We start from the raw sequence: 23,573 nt of genomic DNA on the forward strand, positions 1-23,573 counted from the left end.
TTAACATTGCAAGTCTTTAAAAGGAAATCACACTAAATTTATGGTTTTAATAATTTAGCGTACTTCTGACCAAGTTTTATTACCTAAAGTTCTAAAAGGCAAAATAGGAAATAAAAATTGCTAAGTTTTGTATTCATAAAAATCCACAAAGCAATAAATATGGAGAGTCTTGTATTTTGAGAAAAGAAAACACACTCCATGTTTCCCATAAAATGTGTGCAATGAACTTTTTCAGAGACAACTGAAAATTTCGTAAGTAACGAAACTAAATTATAAAGAAGCAAATTTGTTTTTTAATTTGTAGAGTAATATGGGAAGGATAATTGAACACCTTCGAAAGGTTTATGAATTCTCCAAATTCTTTCAGGTTTCTAAGGAAACTAATTGCTTAAAACACCAGTGATAGTTCACTGGGCCTGAAAGCCTCTTGGGTTAGAATAAAAGAATCCTAGTCACAAATAGGCAAATACTATTCAATGGAAACAAGCATGAGGGTATTTATAAATATCTGAATGATTGAAAGTGTACTTCTGTATACAGATATGTGATCTCATGTTGACTATTAATAAGTGTCACGTGAGGTAATTCTTTATTCATATTATAGGAAAACTGAGCTATAATATAATCCTCAAAGAACAAATGCTATTTGTTTGTGATCATTGGTGTTAATTTTGTTTAAAATGTTTATTTCAAAGCTAAAGGGGATTTGAGTGATCCACCCTTTTTTTCACAGATGTGGAGCCTTAAACCTGAAAGTTCACAGATCAGGTAACTACAAAATCAGATGTTTAACTCAGGTCTCCTAACAACTTGTCCTATAAACTCAGATGCTCCCAAAGAGAAATGTTTTGAGATACTGAAATGAATGTATGTGTTATACCATGACTTCTCCTCTATTTATATTCTAACTGAGGGAATTTAAAGGTTTGGGGGTTTGGTTTTGGTTTTTTAGCTGTTTACATAAAGTCTGATTTGGCAGCCTGGTGCGGACTGGGACGGGACAGCTGTTTGTCCATCGCCTTAGGCAGCACCTCATGGTCCTCACTCAATCACTAGAACTTTTTAGAGCACGGTTTGAAAACAAATTAATTCCAAAAGTAATTGCTGGCATTCTAGTATTCTAAGGAAATAAACTGATTCACAGTTAGAAGGAAACTCTTCTAAGGCACAGAGTCATAAACAAGAAAGAGATTCACTAAATAGGGTTTGGTGTCCAAAAGGATGAATTAGTCTCCATGGAAACAAATTATTGCACATGAGAATCAAATAGTTGTCTGTGGGGCAAAACTGTTGGTTGTTTCAAGACAATTGGAAGTACAGATTATATTTTTAACTGTATTAAAGAAGTCTGTCTTTCTCCTAAGAGTAGATCTTATGCTTTCTAAGTACCTGATGGCCTCCTGGTAGAACAGATTTCATAGCAAGGACACACTGCAGTTATCTCTTATGGAAATTGTACTTTTTTTTCCTGAAATCACACCATTGACATTCCACGTTAATCAATGATTTAAGTTCTACTGAATAGAGATACGATTTTTTATAATGAAGCCCATTTAAAATTTGTATTTGAGATTAGTACAAATTTGGATATGTCCAACTGAGTTTAATTTCCGTGTTTTCATTACCTTCAGGATGTTATATCTCACATTTTCTTTATCAGTAAGAAGTAAAACCTTGCTTACCGATGTCACAATTAGGACACAGCCCTTTGTCAAACAGATTTACTACAGATTCTGGAGTCTTTGGAAAGAAAGAGTCTGGAATCTTCCTTTCCAAAGACTGCATAATTGTGATTTGTTAAATACTGTGGTGATATCTGGAGTACATGCAGTAAGCAATACACTCTAAACATTCAGCTCAAGCGGATGGTGTGAGATTTAGAGAATGAAAGAGCATGTTATTCCAGGGCATGCTGTATAAAAGTATTATGTTATAATCACTCAGCAATAATGATAAATAATAATTAATCTGTTATATTTTAACTACTTGAAAAGAGAAGCATTATATAAGCATGTACATCACCAATTCAAATGTTAGGCCTTTATTTAGATTCAGTCTTCCTAAGTGCCACCTCTTTTTTGCTATATTTTTAAATCCAGGTGGGTTGCTTGGATCAATGTGCCACCTGTTCCCTTGCTGTTCTTATCAGGTTTTTATGATATAAATAAATGATAAGAATAAATAACAATTTCTCATGAAAAAATTTTTGATTTGTTACTGGCAGTTTTCACTAAATCTCTTACTAAAGTTATATAAGCTATTTTTAATATCTGAACTAAAGTGAATAAGAACTCAAAAACTTAATTAAATCCTAAATTATACCCCCAAAATTTGATACCCAAAAAGTTAAATCCAGGTCACAATCGCCTCATAGATACACACAGTAAGTGTGTTCTTAGAAGTTTTCCAAAAAAGTTTGCTGAACCTTCTCAAGGTCTGGCAAGTTCTGTAAAAAATCCAAAGCCATATTTTGAAGCACTTTTTATAGACTCAGATGCCATCAAGACATATTAAAATTCTATATTAAAACACCATTATTTTATCTTGGTAAACTTCTGGGACTCACCTGATTCAAATATAAATAAGGTTGCTAACTTAAAGTTTTTCCACTGTTGCAGAAAATGCTGTTATGGGGTAAGCAAATTCTAAGACTTTGCACCTTTCTTTGTATTTTTATTCTAACTAGGTTTTAGAAGGTTGTTTATTGTATCTATTTGGAGGAATGTGTCTCATGCTGTGTCCTTCGTTAAAAAGATTAAGCACTTGATCCATCCTTAACCTCTTAGTGCGTCTCATTAGTTTGGTAATTTATTCATCAAAAATACACTCTGAGATGTGTTGGAATTGAGGCTCTGGTGTTGATCCAAGAAAGCGTGCTGCGTAGTACCGTGAACCTCGTCGCTTGAGTAATGCGCCTGCACAAGGAGAAGGAGCGGGTTCCTTTATAATATGAGAAGTATAGAAACGTTTATGTCTTTCTGCTTCCAATCCAAATGAACGCTTTTGAGATTTGCCTATCTGTAAATCTTTTTGAGGCAAAAATACAGTAGTGCTGTAGCACAAGGATAAATTTATAAAAAATAACACGAATTCTAGTAACTATTTGAATCAGCATTTCTTTTTCAATGGATTCTTTTATAGACTAAAGGACTATAAAACAATAATTCTAGAGAAACTTCTTTAAAACTGAAACCATCTTAAAATTTTTAATATATTGATTTGCCCCTCAATTTGATAAAGGAGTAATATATATATGACTGTGTACATTCTGCACACACACGCATATAGACAGATAGAAAAGGAATTATATATTTCAAATTCAATGGAAACAAATTAAAATTCATACACACAAACACATACATACACACACACAGCTTTTAATTAAGTTGCACTATTTTGGCCTCTTTAATCTGAGGGACCTAACAGTCAGAAATACATATGTATCACACACACACTCACACACATTCACATTATATTTTTTATTTAAGTTGACAACTTTGAATCTCAATTATCTGGAGGGACTTATAATCAGGAATCTCAAATCCAAGTTTTCCTAATGATGAATGCAGATTTAACTCTTCTATCATAACTGAGTGCTATGTGGTCCTTAAAATGATATTCAGCTCATAAGCATTATCTTTTTAGTATGCAATTAATCTTTTCTTTTCTCATTTTGGTATACACATGCCCATCTGCTACTCATCATTCTTACTATTTAGCAAGGCAAGGGAAGTGTCCTCTCGGTGTTTCAAGCCTCACCTTGATAAAACCTGAGAAACCCTGCTGATCCTGTAAAAAGTAAAGAGAAAGGAGAAAGGGAAATAGAGAGAGAAAAGGAAGAAGAAGGGAAAGCAAGGTCAAAGGCAAGGACCAAACAAGTAAGGACATTGATTTTTTTCAGGCTATTGCAACAGGGAGATCCAAACATCAGGGTCTGAGCAGTGCAGTTTTGCCTTAGACTTTTAGAGGGAGAGAAGACAAGTTAAAAGTAGAGTGATTCATATATACAATGGAATATTACTCAGCCATAAAAAGAAACGAAAGTTATTTGCGGTGAGGTAGATGGACCTAGAGTCTGTCATACAGAGTGAAGTAAGTCAGAAAGAGGAAAACAAATACCGTATGCAGACACATATATATGGAATCTAGAAAAAAAACAATGGTTCTGAAGAACCTAGGGGCAGGACAGGAATAAAGACACAGACGTAGAGAATGGACTTGAGGACACGGGGAGGGGGAAGGGTAAGCTGGGACGAAGTGAGAGAGTGGCATTGATACGTATACACTACCAAATGTAAAATAGATAGCTAGTGGGAAGCAGCCACATAGCACAGGGAGATCAGCTCGGTGCTTTGTGACCACCTAGAGGGGTGGGACGGGGAGGGTGGGAGGGAGACACAAGAAGGAGGAGATATGGGGATATATGTATATGTATAGCTGATTCACTTTGTTATACAGTAGAAACTAACACACCATTGTAAAGCAATTATACTCCAATAAAGATGTTAAAAAAAAGTGGGGTGATTACAGGGGTAATCGTTACACTTACAGGGGTAATCGTTACACAATCAGGGAAATCTCACTCAGTTACCTAAAAAGGAAATGTTTATCCACGTGTCTAGCTGGTTTCAAGAGGGACAAACATTTCTAATCTCTGCTAATCATTCATGAGACAAGGAATGGGAAGTCGGAGAGTCATTATGTCTGGCTTTTTCTGTAGGTTCAGGCAAAAAGGGGAAAGGTCTGTGTTTGGCCTTGTTTCAGGGAAGCAAGGGAGTCATCTGGGACTCTTAACAGGAGTCATGAGAAAGTGTGGACAGCAGTTCTTATCCAAATCATGTGTAGAAGGGGGGGGTTCTTTGAGGTAAGCTATTTCCCATAGTACAAAAGGGGGATTTTCAATAACAAAAACTTAGAAGGATCTCTTAACCATCATAGTTTTCCAGAGCATGAGGCTCAGGTAACATTCAACATTGTCAGCAGAAGGACAAGAAAAAAGACATTAAAAAATACCCAGATTTCAATTTAGGAACATTACTTTTTCCCTCTATGTTAAATTTGCTCAAAGTTACATCTGTTTTACAAACTAAAGCTTTTTCTCAAAAGTGTTCTTGTAAATATTTAGATGTCTATTAAATCTTTAATTTGATTTTTAAATTTAATTTTAATTTGACCTTTGATTTCACATTCATATGTTACATGTAAATCCATTCCACACCCTATAACCAACAATACACTAAAAACATCATGTTTGAACCTGTTTGTTTCCTTAACATCCCTTTCCACATGCAATCTAATTTACTATGGATATTTTATAATTAAAACTAAATTAAGCCTTCAGAGACATGGGAAAATTTTATTAATAAAATAGCTCAATACCTTCATTTGTTCAAATAAAAACTTTAGACCCATAGGGCTTTCCTATATTTATACAATTATACGCTTTGAGAACCAAGACTAGAACTCAGATTAACTAACTCCTACTGTAGTTTTATTGCATTGCAGTACACTTGTAGTCACATTTTAAAAATGAATGTCAATTGTCTCTTCTAACCATTAGAACAGATTAAAACTAGAATAGATGGGGCATAAACTATCAAAAAGTTATTTCTGATTAAAGGATTTAGAGCAAAACCTAAAAATTAGCAACACTACTGAAAATATGCAAAAGAGAAAAAATACAACTAAATGGTGCAGTCCATGAAAAATAGTGACAAAATAAGATCAAGTAAAAAGTTTTAGCACTCTTACCAGATTAATATCAGCTTCAATTTCCTAAATGCTTTGTTTTTAAAGTTCTTGTAACCCAGCCTAATATCAACAATTGCTCACCTAGAGTAACACAGGTATCCGAATCTCAAGTGAAGCTGCTTCCACAAGAGTTGGAAGGCAGCTAGAGTTGATCCAGTTTTCTTATCAGCTTTGAGTACCTAATGCTGATTTGTTTCGTGTTAAGTAAAGGAAGGGAAAGGGTGTTCGTGGGACATCAATTTCAGCTCCAGGGCAGCCTCTGGGTAATTTTCTAAAGCTGAGAGTCTGACGCAAAAAAACTTGAAATCTTTGTGTCCCTTATTTACAGGAAGCCATTCTTAGGGCAGGATCATACCTGGTCAAAAGCGGAAAACCAAAGTTAATTGACAACTCCCAGAGTTCTCAAGATTATCTTTATTATTGAAAATGTTATTCCTTCATGCATAGGTTTTCTGTAAGTCAAGACATTTAAGAAAAAAAGAGATTGTTTTAAAAAATCAATGTATAGAAATATGAAATATCAGTATAGCTTGTAGAAATAAAAAATTCCATTATTCGATTGTGTAGGCATTATGTTTTCATATAAATGGTAAGAGGCTTAGGCTCTTGTTTCCTTTCTTATTAAATGAACTAAATAATAAATAATAAATAGCTAAATAACTTGCAACTTCCCTGCAAAGGTGATTTTTTTAGAAAGAAAAAAAAATCGGGGTTCAGCTAAGAACTGAAACCACCATACTTACCTGGTCCCATGCTGATCAATTCTGGGACAAAGCATCCACTCCTGATTTTGTGCTAAACAATCTAAACAACACAGGAATCAGGTAAAAATTATCTAGCTACTTTCTCCAAGAAATACTTGCTTTGGAAGCTATGAGAGTGAAGTACTAACATAGCTCATGCGTCAGTACACACTTGAAGACCCTTTTCTCTCTCTGCCCACCAGTCCAAAGCTACTATATCACAAACTCTGCCAATCCCAACCAGTATTCCATCTTGCAAATCATCCAGCCCAGGTCCTAAGCCCCATAAAAGTATCCAGCTGAGTCCATAATCATGATAAATACCCTCCTCAGGGTTCTCACTTCTGAAACACTATAAAAACACTATTAAGGGAGCCTTCACCCTTAAGCCTAACCAACTTAGCTTTTACGTATCAATAGGTTTTCGTGGTGATACGTTTGGAGAATTATCAATCAACCCAGCAGCACTATTTACCATATTTAAAATATTTTAACCTCAATTTTCTAACCGAATATTGGGTACTGAGATCATTCTTTGCTCAAATAACTCATGGCTTTGCACATTTTAAACAATGATTAAGGAAGGCATGATCAAGATGGTGGAGTAGGAAGATCCTGAGCTCACCTCCTCCCACAAACACCCCAAAACTACAACAATATAGAACAACCTTCTCTGAGAACTACCTGAAGACTAGCAGAACAGCTCTTTTATAACTAAGGATATAATGAGAAAAAAAAATTGAGATTGGTAGATGGAGCAGACCCCACACTCCTGGCATGGTGCTTCACACGTGTGAGGCAATATCACAAAAACAGCGGTCATCTTTAAGAATGGAGTTGGAGCCCCGCATCGGGCACTGAAGCTCTGGGGACTTACACCAAGGGGAAGAGCTCCCTTAATATCTGGCTTTGAAAACCAGTGGGGCTTTCATTCCGAAGAGCTGGAGAACTGCAGGAAACCAAGACTCTGCTCTTAAAGGGGTTGCACACAAACTCACTCTCTCTGAATCCCATTGCAGAAGCAGCAGCTTTCAAAGGGCCTGGGCCATTCATGAAGGAGATTCATTGACTAATTTTAGGATGAGTGCTGAATGGGTAGGGAATCTGTTGAAGCATTCTCCAGGGACTGACACTGATGGGCTCCATTTTTTTTTTTTTTTTTTTTTCTCCATCTACAGAGCTGACCCATTGCTGGAGGGCTTCATTTCTGACACTCACTGTCTACTTTGCCAACAGGGCTCACCCCACCATGGCATTCCCCTGTGGACCAGGCCCTTCTGGCTTCTGTCAGTAGCAGCTCCTAGCCCACCACACCCAGCAGGCAGCCTCAGCTGAACCCACCGCCCTCCCAAAGTGGGCAGATCTAGCTCCCCGACAAAGTGCATACGAGAATATCATCTAATTACTTAGAAAAAGAGCAAGCTACTCTATCTCTAATGACTGCTTATGTGATCCTAAATGGAGTGAAGCTGCAGACCTGGTCTGAGATGCTGCTATTAATTAACCTCTGAATAGTCTGTTCAGTGATTGTGTTTTTATTTTGTTGGGTATGAAACTACAAAAGACCCCAAATAGTTAAAGCAACCTTGAGAAAGAACAATACTGGAGATATCACACTCCCTGACTTCACACTGTGCTACAAAGCTATAGTAATCAAAACAGTATGGTACTGACACAGAAACAGATACATAGATTAATAGAACAGAATAGAGAACCCCAAAGTAAAACCATGCACATGTGGTTAATTAATTTATGATAACAGAAGTAGGACTATACAATGGGAAAAAATATAGTTTCTTAATAAACTGTATTGGGAAAACTGGACAGCTACATGCATAACAAATCTGGACCACTATCTTGAATCATATACAAAAATAAACTCAAAATGAGTTTAATATAATTCACTTAGTATTTCTGAAAATTTCCAAGTTTTATATATTCTCTTTCAGAAACACTGAAGAATACAGAATCCTCAGAATATTAGACACATGGTTCTCTCTTCTCCCAAAACACTTATCCTTCTTCTACTTGCTGCTCATGTCAGTCATATTTCACTCAATCTAGATGCTAAACTAAACTTTCCTGAGGTCTTATAATAATAATACTGTAATAATGTTATAATATAATAATATAATACACAATGTATATTATATAAGTTATAAATATATATATATGTTATAGAGCATAATAAAATAATATATATTACTTTTTATAATTAGTTACAATAATATAATAATAAGTATATCTTACAGAACATCTTTGCTTAAGTAAACTTGGATTTTTCTTCCCATAAAAAGATCCATATAACCTGACACAGTGTTGAGTACTTAGATATTCAAGTATTAAGTAGATTCAGCTTGAATCTGTTTAATTTAAAATTAACTATAAAATCATAGCCTTAATTTTATAAAAACTGCCCACAAATCTTTAAAACTTTCACATCTTTTAAAGGTGAGTATCTGGGACTTCCCTGGCAGTACAGTGGTTAAGACTTCACCTTCCAATGCAGGGGGTGCGGGTTCGATCCCTGGTCGGGGAGCTAAGATTCCCACATGCCTCGCGGCCAAAAAACCAAAACATAAAACGGAAGCAATATTGTAACAAATTCAATAAAGACTTTAAAAATGGTCCACATCAAAAAATCTTTAAAAAATAAAGGTGAGTATCAGTGTTTCCCATTTCCACCACTTGGAAGAAAAGTAAAAACTTATTATGCTTTAGTGACTCAAAAAATGTGCTTATGTTTTCTGCACAATATAATATATCCTTTAATCTGCTTTGGGGAATCTCATTAATTGATTTACAAATATTTACTAAATACCATGCTATATACTTACCAATCACACATATGGGTTTCATGGATTCTAATTCATGTTATATAACCAATACCACATTTAAGGAATGTGAACATTTTGGGAGAAATAGAACATACATATCTAGAATTAATAACCCAAGAATCAGTTGTTATTGTTTTCAAGATTTTTAAGTACATCTTTTAACTGCTTATTTCTAGTGTTAAAATTGTCAACAAATTCTTTTTGGGGGACAGATTCATGCTTCTAAGTAGAATAGAATCCTCATTGATAATATCTCTGACTTAGAGAAGGTTTTGTATTTGGAGACACATATATTTGACTTGAGGACGTGAACATGAGATGCGTTTCTTACCAAGGTCCTAAAGTTATTCATTCCAATACTTTTAAAATGTCATTATAAAGGCATAATTAACATTGAATGTGGAAATATCTATTCTGGAATAATTAGTTTAAAATACTTTTGAACAAGTAAATTTTGCTTATGTCTAGAGGAATATTTTAGATTCTGAAAATAATTCATGTATCACAATTTCTGTTTATTCTATTTTAACACAGATGTGTCTGAAGTAAAACTTGAAGAGAGGCACACATACCATCAGCAGCACACACAATCTGGGCTCTTCCAAATATAAGATAACTACTTCAGCAGCCTGTAATTTCTAGTTCATAAGTCAAAATTCAAGGAGTCTTTAGATCTGTGAAGCAATATATTGTCAGCGATATAGGACTAGCATGAGTCTATTCACTTCAATTCTCTCATTAAACCATCTGTTCATAACATTCTAAATAATTGACTCACAAAAGTGATATTATTAGAAACTAAATATTTCCATTTATTCCCAAGGGCATTATCATACTCAGAAATAAATTAGTATGGATAAAAAGAATCTAAAATTTTGACAAAGGAAATTGTAGTAGAAATGACTTGAGCTTTCATTAATGATTAGGCTATTCTAATATTACTCTTGAAATAAACAAAACTATGTTGTTTAGTAAAAAGCCAAAGTTTCCAACAATTCTTTAACATTGCCATATGCAACTTATTCTTTTGCATGTGGCATATTTTTAGATCTCTCTTCAGCAGGTGTAATAATGATTAAAGAAACAAAAATCATTCAAATTTTTACGTAAAAATCTAGTTTTCCCTAAGAGGTGGCTGAACTTTTTTAAACTAGTTGAGGCTATTCATATTGAAGATGTGTGTAAATAGATTCTAAAACCTCTTTTTCCATCAGGATGCTCTAAGAGCTTTAACAGTCAATAAGGCAATAAGTGGAAAAGCACTGTAAATTGTTAAAATTTTAGTTCCTACATAGGTAATAAATTAAATTGATATTCAGTTCACTGCTCACAATTTAATCCAAAATGTTATTCATTTTATGAGATACTGTGAACAGTTTTGTTTGACTTATCCTTCATCCCTTTGATAATCATAAAACGTAGTTATGTTGTTTTCTGTTTTCCTAAGGTCAAACCTGTAATGGCCTTCTAAGTGAGCAGATTAGAACCAATAGGCCCTTTTATGTTCCTAAATTTTTTAGAAAAAGTTAAGTTTTACAAACATTAAATTATAATAAAATTACACCTACAAATTTACAGTGAAATAAGGGAATTTATTTTATTAAGCATGCATTAGATCCCTAAGATGTTAATTCCCTACCACATACTGTTGTTGGCTTCTTACAATAGGTTCATAAACCTTTTCAAATCAAACAGCAGATCTGTGTCGGTGTCCTCACTCCTTTGTACAGCTCAGAGACATCTTGTCATTAGTGACTGACAGTGATGGGCGGCTATTGGTGCTATAACACCAGGTTTACAAAAATATTTGTCCATGCCTTAAGCTTTGCTGATGGAAAACCGCCACTGAATTTATTATTTTGCATTACATGTTTTTAACAGTTTTAGGCTAGGAAATTCTGCATCTGAAGTGCTTGCTCCCTCACTTCATTCAGCTCTTGGCTTAGTTGTCAACTTATCAGAGAGACCTTCCTTGGCATCTGATCTAAAATAGCATCCATTCATTCCCGTCTCCACTAGTGTCCATACCCTTACCTGTTTTATTTTTTCTTATAACACTTATTACAACCCAAACTATTATCTTTTTATTTGTTGTATTTGTTTACTCCTTTATTTCTCAACTAGAATGAACACTCCATGAGATCTGTCTCAATAAATATTTGTTGAATAAATGAACTCATAAGCTCTATGAGATATTTGTTTATTTTTTGATTTTTGTTTCTCAGTAAAACAAAGAATTAGCCACATAAAAGTTTACCTTTTATTTTTGAAGTAGGTGATCTTATCTTCATAAGCCATATACCACCAGCATTGACTGGTTATATCTCAAAGTCTCCCTGAAAATGACAGGGAAGTTTTGATTACAAATGACTAAAGTGTTGAAAAATGCAGATATCTTAACATTATTTTGCCAGTTTACATTCCCTGATTCAACTATGCTTAAAATGGAATACTGCATCTGAAAATATCAAAAGAAGTAATTGTGGTATACACTCTAGTGAATGCTGTTGGTGGTCGGCCCCTTATCAGTGGGTGCACTGGTCCCTTAGCTGCTGTGCGTGTTGGCTGACAACAAGTCAGACACTTCTCCAGAGAACTGCACTCAGCCAAACAAAATCTCAGGAGACTTTCCCTCTCCCACAAGCCCAAAAGTTGGTCACCCTAGCCTCAAGATGGGTCTATCTCTGCCTTATAATTTGGTCTCTAAAGTGTCCCTTATAGGATGAGACTAAAGCCAGTCTGCTGAGACCACATTCTTGCTTGTTTTTTTTCCTCTGCTATGTCATGCTTTCCTCAACTCCTCTCTCCTAACAGTAGCCCCTAATAAATAAATCACTTGAACAAGAATCACGTGGAAAACTCTGCTTCTGAGGAACCTGATGCAGAACATCCCCAGTCTCAACGTTTTTGACTGATTTTAAGTCCCTTGTATGTTGGTCTAAAGTTTCTATGTTCTCTTGATTGTCTTACTATGATAAGAAAGGATTCAAAGTACCTGTTGGGGTTAGATCTATAGGATAGATACAGATGGGCAATGAATCAGGCCTGCTGATCAATCCAGGACAGTTAGTGTAGCACTGTATACTAACAATTGACCGAAAATTGCCCAAGGAAGTCTTCTCTGATGCTAAAAGTGGATTAACTAGCTTTCTAGTAAGTTGGCACAATGCCTGGACACATATAGAATTATATCAAAATTTTAACTACCTGTTCATCAAAGAATACCTTGGTTAATCTGTAAATTTCCCTTATTCAGTTTGTTTGAATAATCATCCAGTTGGGATATAGATTCCAGGTGCTGTAAACACTGGAGCAGTGCCCTGAAGTACTTTGTCCCCTGCACCTTCTGTCTACCATACAATTCCTGTGGCCATGTGAATAATCAGACAGGAATCCAGGTGTGGTAAACCCCTGCACATCTTCCGGGGCTTGATTCTGGTGGATGTTTAAGGACAAATACTTTAGATTAGTACATTTTAGATTGTTATTTATTTAGAATCCCATGGGGAATGCCTCAAAAATAAAAATGTCTGGGTCCACCACCAAAATTTCTGATATAATTTTTCTAGATTGTGGCTTAAGCTTCAGTAATTTTTTTTTATTTTATTTTTTAGATTCCACAGATGATTCTAATTGTGCATCCGCAGTTGAGATTCACTTCCTAGGATGTATGCCAATCAAAATGTGTGCAGGTCAAGTTCTTACAGAAGAGTGAGGTTAGCCCTTTTTAGGTGGGTAGAACTTTATCCTATTAACTTATCTGGCGATATTCTGCATTGTGTTCTGGTAATTCCGTTGTCCAGGATTCCCTCTTTTGTCTATAATGGTTGTTCTCAACCACGGACTTTTTGTGCAGCTCCTCCCCTGCCCTCAGCCACACACACCTGGGACATCTGACAATGTCTGCAGATATTTTTTTATTGTCACAACTGGAAGGGTACTACTAGAATTTAATGAGTAGAGGCCAGGGATTCTAGTGTACATCCCACAATGCACAGGACAGACTCTGTACACTGAGCGAAGAATATCTGTCCCAAAACGTCAATCGTGCCAAGGTTGAGAAATCCTGATTTACACAAAACATTTACTTCAGAGGCTTATTGTTAAATTCAAGGTCTTTCTTAAGGCATTATAAACATCAAAGTAATTCAAGTAAAAGGCATGCCAACACTATTAAAACAGATGACACTAATTTAACAGTAATTTAACATTCAACTCTTTTCATGACTCTTAAATTTCTGTGCCATGACCGATGGTACTTTAAGAAGTGTACCTTTGAAAGTCCCTGTTTGACCAAGTGAAAAACAATATTTGGATCCCCCAAATTCTCTGGAGTATACTTCTATTCAGGGTCATCTCTTTGATTTGACTCAAGATAGAAAGTGTAAAATCCACTTAAAATGAATCCTAGATGTAAAGTTACCAACATAAGACCCTTCCATGTACCCTCAAGTAATCTTTAAAGCAGATAATATGTTCAGCTTCCAGCAAGAAATCAATGCCTTCGTTATTGTAGGAGTGAATTTACACTGCCTGCTGCTGCCTAACTCATGTAGCCATCCTCCCAAGAGACCAGGTCTCAAATGTACATGTGATGCTTGTGTCCTCGTATCCTTTCCCTTGAGGAACTCTGCTTCTCCAACTCTATGTATTTGCAGTGAGTCTTTAAATCAACAGACTTCCACCCTTCTTCCCCCTCCCAACCACCAGCCCAGAAGTAGGCGCTAGACCCATCCACTCCCCCTACAGACTTTGTGAATGAAACTCATGGGGCAAAACTGGACGCATCTGAAGACCTTCCCTAGGGAGCCAAGTCCCTTGTGTCATGATGAGTGAGTTCTTGTGCCTCCTCTCAATTCCTAATTTCTGTGATTAATACCATCTTCCAATAAAACATATTTTTATGTTAATAAGAGTCAGAATCCTGGTGGATTTTTTATCTTGTTTCTAGGAGAAAAAATTTTTATGTACTGTTTATGTACCACTTACCAGGTATATGACCTTGGAAAGGTCAATTTATTTTCTTTATGCCTCATTTTTCTCATCTACAAAGTGAGAATAATAACAACCTCATAATGCTGCTGTGAGATGTCCATGTAAAGTATTTTGAAAAGTCCTGAACACAGTAAGAGCTAATCAATTTTTATCATTATTATATGAATAATATATAATTTTTAATGTATTTTGAGACTGGCCTTTTTATTGAACCATCATTAATTGAAGTATTTTTAGAGTTAATTCTCTTGAAGTTTCTAAATAGAAAATCATACTGTCTATAATTAATAGTAACTTAATTCTCTTATTTTCTTTTGTGTCCTATATTTTTCTTTTCTTAAAGTATTTTTTGATAATTTTAAAGTTCAGAACTTTTACCAATTTTTAAAATTATTTTTGCTTAGTAGTTTGTGAAATCTAAATTAACGTCAAATATTTCAAGTTTTTCTTAAAATCTTTAAACTTTTAAATTGTGATTATTATTATTTGTTAATTATTGCTTCTTTCCCATATACTTTAATATCCCCCTCCTCCATGGAAATTATATTAAATGCATAACCCATTTCCCATTTTGCCTCTTGGGTTGTTTTTTCTTGTTGTTCATTTTTTTTTAAAGTTTTTTAAATCCATTTCCTCTTTGCTCTAAATTTTCTTAAGTATATCTTCAAATCTAATGATTTTCATGTAGTGTCCAGTTGAATCCTCCACTAGAATAAGATTTTTATTTTGAAAACTGTGTTATCTTTATTTTTTAATTTTTAAATTTAATTTTATTTATTTTTTTATACAGCAGTTTCTTTTTAGTTATCCATTTTATACATATTAATGTATATATGTCAATCCAATCTCCCAATTCATCACACCACCACCACCCCCCTACCACTTTCCCCCCTTGGTGTCCATATGTTTGTTCTCTACATCTGTGTCTCTATTTCTGCCCTGCAAACTGGTTCATCTGTACCATTTTTCTAGGTTCCACATATATGCGTTAATATACGATATTTGTTTTTCTCTTTCTGACTTACTTCACTCTGTATGACAGTCTGTAGATCCATCCACATCTCTACAAATGACCTAATTTCGTTCCTTTTTATGGCTGAGTAATATTCCATTGTATATATGTACCACATCTTCTTTATGTGTTGTTATCTTAATACATTCTTTTCTGATAGATGGCTGTTCATGTTCCATTATTGTTTCATTTTTTCATTATACGTGATGTCCTCTAATAGTGGAGAGTAAGACATTCACTACTGGCCAGTGGTAATAGGGCTACACCCCCAAGGGTGTCAGTGGAGGCCATGTGGGGAGCAGCAATGAGGCACTCTAACCTCTCTCAGTCTGAGTTTGGGCCCCAAGAACCAAAAAGATCTCAAAGGAAGATATCAAACGATTACCAACATCAGGAAACCGGGCACATCATCTCTAACCTTTGCAGACATAATTAAGGAAGTAGGCAATATGCTGAACAATTCTACACACATTCTTTGGACAACTTAGACAAAACAGATCTATTTCTTGAAAACACAAACAAACAAAAACCCACCCAATATAAAATAGATGATTTGAATAGATCAGTAACTATTAAAGAAATTGAATTCATAAATTAAAACCTCCAGAAAAAGGAAACAACCAAGCCGAGATGGTTTCAATGGAGAAGACTACCAAATGTTTAAGGAAGAAAGACTGAATGCTTTTCCTCTAAGAATGAGAATACTGCAAGGATGTCTGCTCTCACTAATCTTATTCAATATAATAATGGGCAATTTTGCAAAGTCAAGAAAAGTAAATAAAAGAAGTATGGATCAGAAAAAATTCCTTATTTCATACAACATGATTTTCTATGTAGGAATTTCTAAGAAACCTAAGAAAAAAAATTCTTAGAACTAATAACTGTTATCAGAAACGTTGCAGGATATAAGATCAATATAAAAATCTATTTTGTTGTCTATATACTAGTAATAAACATGGGAGCACCAAAATTAAAATATGATGCCATTTATAATTTCTTTAAAAAAAGAGAGAAATAAATGTTGATCCAACAAAACACATACAGGACTTGTATGCTAAAAATTCCTGCAAAATATTGATGAAATAAATTAAAGATTAACTAAATAAATGGAGAGAGACACTGTGTTTTCAAGGATTAGGCACTAAGACAGTAAAGATGCCAATTCTCCATAAATGGAAATTTTCACAAAACTATCAAAATCCAAGCAATACTTTTTGTAGATATAGATAAGATTATTCTAAAATGTATGCGGAAAGGCAAATGAACTAGGATAGCTAAAACAATTTTGAGAAAGAATAATACAGGGAGGAACCTACCTAATTTCAAAACTTATTATGGAACTACAGTATTCAAGACTACGTGGTATTGGTGAGGGATAGACACAAACCTGTAGAACAGAAAATACAACTCAGATTTAAGACACAGAAATATGCCCAATTTATTTTTAACAAAAGTACAAAATTAATTCAATGGAGGAAGGATAGCCTTTTCAATAAATGGTATTGAGACATTGAATTTCCTTAAGAAACAAAAACAGAAACAAACCAAAAAAATCAACCTTTACCTCATATGAAAATTAACTCAAGATGTAACTCATAAGGCTGTAAAATTTTTAGAGAGAATATAGGGGGAAATGATTGCGATCTAGGGCTAGGCTAAGAATTCTCAAACTTGACACCAAAAGCATGATCCATAAAAGGAAAAAATGATAAATTGGACTTCACAAAAATTAAAACCTTTTGTTCCACAAAACACCCTGTAAAGGAGATGAAAGGACAAAAGCTACAGAGTGGGAGAAAATATCTGCAAACCACATAGCCAACATAGGACTAGTATTTAGAATATACAAAGAATTCTCAAAACTTGACATTAAAAAAATAATCCAGGGAATTCCCTGGCGGTCCATTGGTTAGGACTCTGCACTCTTGCTGCCCAGGGCCCGGGTTCAAGTCTTGGTCGGGGAATTAAGATCCCACAAGCTGCGTGGAGCGGCCAAATAAATAAATAAATAAATAATAAAATCAAATAAATTATCCAATTAGATAAAGGACAAAAAACATGAAGCGACATGCCACTGAAGAAGATATATGGATGGCAAGTAAGCATATGAAAAGATGTTTAACATCATTAGCCATTAGAGAAATGCAAATTAAAATCACAATGAGACATGACTACACACCTATCCGAATGGTTAAGATAAGCAACACCAAACGCTGGTGAGAACACAGAGAAAGTGTACCGCTCATACATGACTGGTGGTGATGTAAATGGTACAGTCACTCTAAAAACAGTTTGGCAGTGGCTTAAAAATTAGGCATTCAACTATTGTATGAGCCAGCAATTACAATGCTGGGCATTTATCCCAGAAAAATGAAAACTTATGTTAATGCAACAACCTTGATAAATCTGTAACAAATTATGCTGAGTGAAAAACGCCATTCCCAAAAGTATCTTACACTGTAGGATTCCATTAACATTTTGGAAATGACGATTTCTAGAGATGCAGAACAGATTAGTGATTGCCAGTGTTTAAGACTAGGGGGTAATTGTGGCTATGAAAGGGCAACAAGAGGGATTGTTGTAGTGATGGAAATGTGTATCTTGACTGCACCAATGTCAATATCTGCTTATGATATTGTACTAAAGTTTTGCAAGATATTACCATTGGAGGTAACTTGATAAAGGATATGTGAAATCTTTGTCTTATTTCACACAGTTGGTTGTGAATCTATAATTACCTCAAAATAAAAAGTTTAATTAACAAATAGGGATGGTCTTTAAAGAATCTGAATTATAAATGATAATGAAAATGATAATTGTCCTTAGATAAAGACTCAATGTTAGATAAAAAATATTTATCATTTACATCAGATTAGTGAAAACACAATTTCATATATTGTCTAAAAATTCCCAATCTAATGAGTGTTATTAGTAGTTTACTCTATAATAAGCTAAATTTATATCATAGCCCCTAGTAATTGACTTTGCTAATTTGGTTACGATGAAAAATTCTTTACTACACATTCTTCCAGTGACACCATCCATGTAAATGTATACCTGATTATATACTATATATATTTAATCAGAGAAGAGAAAATCATTGTCCCAGTATTTTTAATATTCCTCGTAGCTTTGTGTCTGAACTTTCAGTAGATTTACCAAAAACAAAGTGGCAGAACCCAAATCAGTAAGTTGGTATTTGGGAGAGAATAAGGGTAAGGTTGTAAGTGTGAAAGTGTTTGATTCTTCTCTTTCTCGTATAGGTTTCAAAACTTCTTTTAATTTTCTAGTTTATTACAGCAAGGTAGACATCAGTTCTGTTTCATCTACTATTACAGAAAACATGACTTTGTCTAAGAATATTACTAATGAAAAAATGATATTGCTGTCTCATGAGACTTATAAATTAGCTACATAAGCTATAGCTAACAAAATTAATAAATTATAGCTAATTTTTAGCTAAGTTAATAAATACCTATAGTATTCTTTAGTTTTCAAAAGAACATTACCTACAACTTATTTACTAAAAATGACTGGTGCCCCATGAATGTACAGGATTAAAACAAATACTAATCCCGTACAGAAAGACATGGGAGAGAGCAGGATTTATAAAGAATTATGTTTAAAAAATGAATATATGTATATTCTTTTTAGATTCTTTTCCCATATACGCCATTACAGAGTATTGAGTAGAGTTCCCTGTGCTATACAATAGGTCCTTGTTGTTTATCTATTTTATACATAGTAGTGTGTACCTGTTAATCCCAAACTCCTAATTTATCTCCCCCTCCACCCCACTATCCCGTTTGGTAACCATAAGTTTGTTTTCTATGTCTGCGAGTCTATTTGTTTTGTAAATAAGTTCATTTGTATCATTTTTTTTATTCCACATATAAGTGATATTTGTCTTTCTCTGTCTGACTTACTGCACTTAATATGATAATCTCTAGGTCCATTCATGTTGCTGCAAATGGCATTATTTCATTCTTTTTTATGGCTGAGTAATATTCCATTGTATATATGTACAATGTATATCTTCTTTATCCATTCATCTGTTGATGGACATTTAGGTTGCTTCCAAGTCCTGGCTATTGTAAATAGTGCTGAAATGAATATTGGGGTTCATGTACCTTTTCGAATTATGGTTATCTCTGGGTATATGCCCAGGAGTGGGATTGCTGAATCATATGGTATCTCTATTTTTAGTTTTTTAAGGAACCTCCATACTGTTCTCCATACTGGCTGTACTAGTTTACATTCCCACCAACAGTGTAAGAGGGTTCCTTTTTCTCCACACCCTCTCCAGCATTTATTATTTGTAGACTTTTTAATGATGGCCATTCTGACTGGTGTGAGGTGATACCTCATTGTAGTTTTGATTTGCATTTCTCTTCTAATTAGCTATGTGGAGCATCTTTCCATGTGCCTGTTGGCCATCTACATGTCTTCATAGGAGAAATGTCTATTTAGGTCTTCTGCCCATTTTTTGATTGGGTTGTTTGTTTTTTTGATATTGAGCTGTATAAGCTGTTTGTATATTTTGGAAATTAATCCCTTGTCAGTAGCATCATTTGCAAATATTTTCATAAATATTTAAATCATTTTAAGTGATCATCATATCAGTTGTAAATCAAACATTTCCTTCAAAGACCCATTTTCATTATCTCTATTCCAAAATTTTATCATGTATTTTTCTTAAAATCTTTCTTGTGGGATCAACCAACAAGAAAACTCAGAAATTTTTCATAATGATGCATTATTTTCTTATTGTTATACAAAGTTTTATTCCCTTTACTAGAGTAATTTAAATACTGTAAAACTGTTTGAAATGTTCTCCATTTTCAAATAATATCTTTTTCAGGTTTTTTTAGCTTTGGTTTTTAAATAAGTCAGCATCTTCACTTCAACGTTCAAGTTTTGCATATGTATTTTTAAAATACTATTATAGTTTGCTGAACAATCTCTAAACACTAGTACATAAATCTAATTTATGAATTCTATGAAATTGTATTCAAAATAGGTAGAAATACGTATAAGGATTTAATGCTTAATCAGAGAAGAATAATTTTTTCCAAGTTATCCATTCACAGGGATCTACTAAAATACACCTATTTTCACAAATCTTCATAATAATGTAAGGTTCTTTCATTTTTCTCCCTACTTTAACCTTTCATTGTCCCAACAAATGAAGTATTTTGTATGCCTCTCATTCTATCCCTAACTTGTATTTGTAGAACACACATTAAGGGAATTGTCACTGCAATCCCCTTAATCATCTTTAAACCCAGTCCTAAAGAACATCAGTAGTCAGTTTTCTCTCATGTTATAGGAAATGTAAGGTAAATTAGACTAGGCTGTTAGCAGGAGAGTACATCATTTTTCAGCTGGTTCTTACGAATCTCTTACCAGATCGTTCACCCAGCATTAGTATGTATACAGTCTCTACTTGATGGAAGAAATGCTGTCTACAAGGAGGTGAAACGCCGTTTATGAAATATAATCATTTTTTTTCCCACTGGCCAGAAGACAAAGCTCCAACTGGAAGTTTAAAACTAAGGTATTATCTCTGCTTCTTAAAATGCTGAACAATAACTAGGTTTTCCTACTGAAAGATAAGTCCAGAACAACTGAAATTCACTTTTTCAGTGGAAAATGCTCAAAGAACAAAGCATGCACATACAGGGAGAAATTGAGCCTGATTATACCCTCCAAAGTGAAAGGGAAAAAAATTCCAAATCCCACACAAAGAAAGTATGTGGTCAGATAAGTATAACTGCTGGCCAAAACAGTTTAATCAACCATTCTTCTTAAGATGTTTATGTGACTTCTGAGAAACAGGGTACTTTTGTAACAAAGATTAAATTGCTTCCACTGTGAGTGGTACCAGCTAGTCATATCCTGATGTGTCATAGAGGACAGACAGGGACTAAGTCCAATACAAAAGGAGGAAGAAAAAAGAAAAAGGAAGCATTGCTGATCAAACAGCTAGTTGTTCACAGCAGTGATTTAAAAAAATAACAAACAGAAAACCATCTACATCTAAGCAAGAGGATGACTTCTAACAATATGCAGCAAAAACAGCAGAAAATTGTTTACCTTAAAACAAAAAAAAAAGATCATTCATTTCAAAGCAAAGCTGCAGTGCACAGCATTCTGCAGCAAAACTCAAATAACCATGTGAGCATTAAAGACGAATTCCTTTTCACAATAGGAAGAAAAAATATTAGCTAGAGAGTTCTACTTTTGGCCTCCTAAGGCTACGCATGTATTAAAGTCAAGAGGAGAAGAAAACTTAAAAAGCAGACACCAGCAATATTTGACAAGAGCTAATTTTTTTAATCCAGTTCCAGTAAGATAGCGTTTAGATTTCCACATGAGACATAAACAGCCTTGGAAATGGTTTTCAAAAATCATTAGGTCTACAAAATTTATGTACAGCTTGCAAAATTTACATTGACCAAGTCCACATGTATCAATTCACATTTGCCTCTTTCATCCCTCCCAGCCAATTCTAACTTTTGTAGTTTCCGTGTTGTTAAAGAATATTCACATACAGGATTTCCCTGGTGGCGCAGTGGTTAAGAATCTACCTGCCAATACAGGGGACATGGGTTTGAGCCCTGGTCTGGGAGGATCCCACATGCCGTGGAGCAACTAAGCCTGTGCGCCACAACTACTGAGCCTGTGCTCTAGAGCCCGCGAGCCACAATTACTGAGCCCATGTGCCACAACTAATGAAGCCCACGCACCTAGAGCCCTTGCTCTACAACAAGAGAAGCCACTGCAGTGAGAAGCCCATGCACTGCAATGAAGAGCCCACTTGCCGCAACTAGAGAAAAGCCTGCGCACAGCAATGAAGACCCAGTGCAACCAAAAAATAAAATAAATTAATTCAAAAAAAAAAAGAATATTCACATACAGATTATATGCTGGTAGACAGAGAATTAAAACTTTTATTAGTTGAACATAAACAAAACATGGATGTATAAGTACATATATGTATATACAAATGTGTGCATGTATATAAACACAAAAGTATCCAAATTTGTTCTTCAGTGCAATGTAAAAATCACATATATGTACGAAGTGTGCATAGCTATGTCTCTATGTGTTTATATAAGGAAATATATATGAAGTTTGTATGCATGAGAGGGAGAGAGAGAGAGAGACAGTGAATAAGACAAGTATGTTTATTTCTTTAGGTAAGATGCCCTTTATTATTCTCTATAGACAATTATCCTAGAAGTATAAACATTTAAATTTTCAAGTGGTGACTTGCAACTATAGATATTTGTTCTCTTGCTTCCTTATTGGTTATATATTATAAATAAAGATTTGTGTTATTTATAGATTACCTCTTCTAATAGTAGATGATGAAAAATACTAGGGCAAATTAGGAATAAAAATAATAAAACAATATTTTGAACTAGGTTTGGTTACTTTTTCTGGATTAATTTTCCTTCTTTCATTCCATTGTGAGTAGATACGGTATATCTTCATGAAGTAAAATCAAACTGTAGCCAGATAGTTATTGGACCTTGAGGGGTTCTAAGGTCAGTTTAATTTATGCCAAAAATTGTTTGATATTTGAAACTTCTACAAGTGGAAAGGTAATAAAGTAAATAGAATCTCATAGACATTTTATAGCAATAAAAGGAATGTACTACTGATATATAATGTAAAAGATATATTCTTCAGACTATTAGGTACATTCAGAATATTACAGTATTAATTTGAAGAGACAGATAATGAAGACCACTGTCAACCAAGTGGACATTGCTGGACAAAGAGGTGAAGGTGAAAAATTCTTTAAAATGTTTATTACAAATATTTTAAAATAACTACGGATGCATAAAGGAACCCATTCTGACCAAAAATAATGTCTAGAGTTTGAGGACTGACTTACCTCATGCCAGCTAATATTCTAAACACCAATTTGATCCTTACATTTTCTCAGTTGAATTTTTGTTGTTTAACAGATTTGGTGGCAGTGTTGGGACACAATGTAAACTTCTGATGGTATTTGAGGACAATGAGAAACACAGGTGTGGTACCTGCGAACCCTTTTCTGAGTTCACTGCCTTTCTTGCTGTTTCCCAGGGCTGTGGGCAAGTTCCTCTTGGTTCTGAACTCCACTTTCTTTACATTGAACTTCTGATCTAATTGCTTCTCCAATACAAGGCAGGCAAGCTTGAGCTGGCAGACCATTCTGCCTGGTGCCCAACTGAGCTAGCA

This window comes from Eubalaena glacialis, chromosome 15 (genome assembly GCF_028564815.1).
Source record: "Eubalaena glacialis isolate mEubGla1 chromosome 15, mEubGla1.1.hap2.+ XY, whole genome shotgun sequence".
NCBI lineage: Eukaryota > Metazoa > Chordata > Mammalia > Artiodactyla > Balaenidae > Eubalaena > Eubalaena glacialis.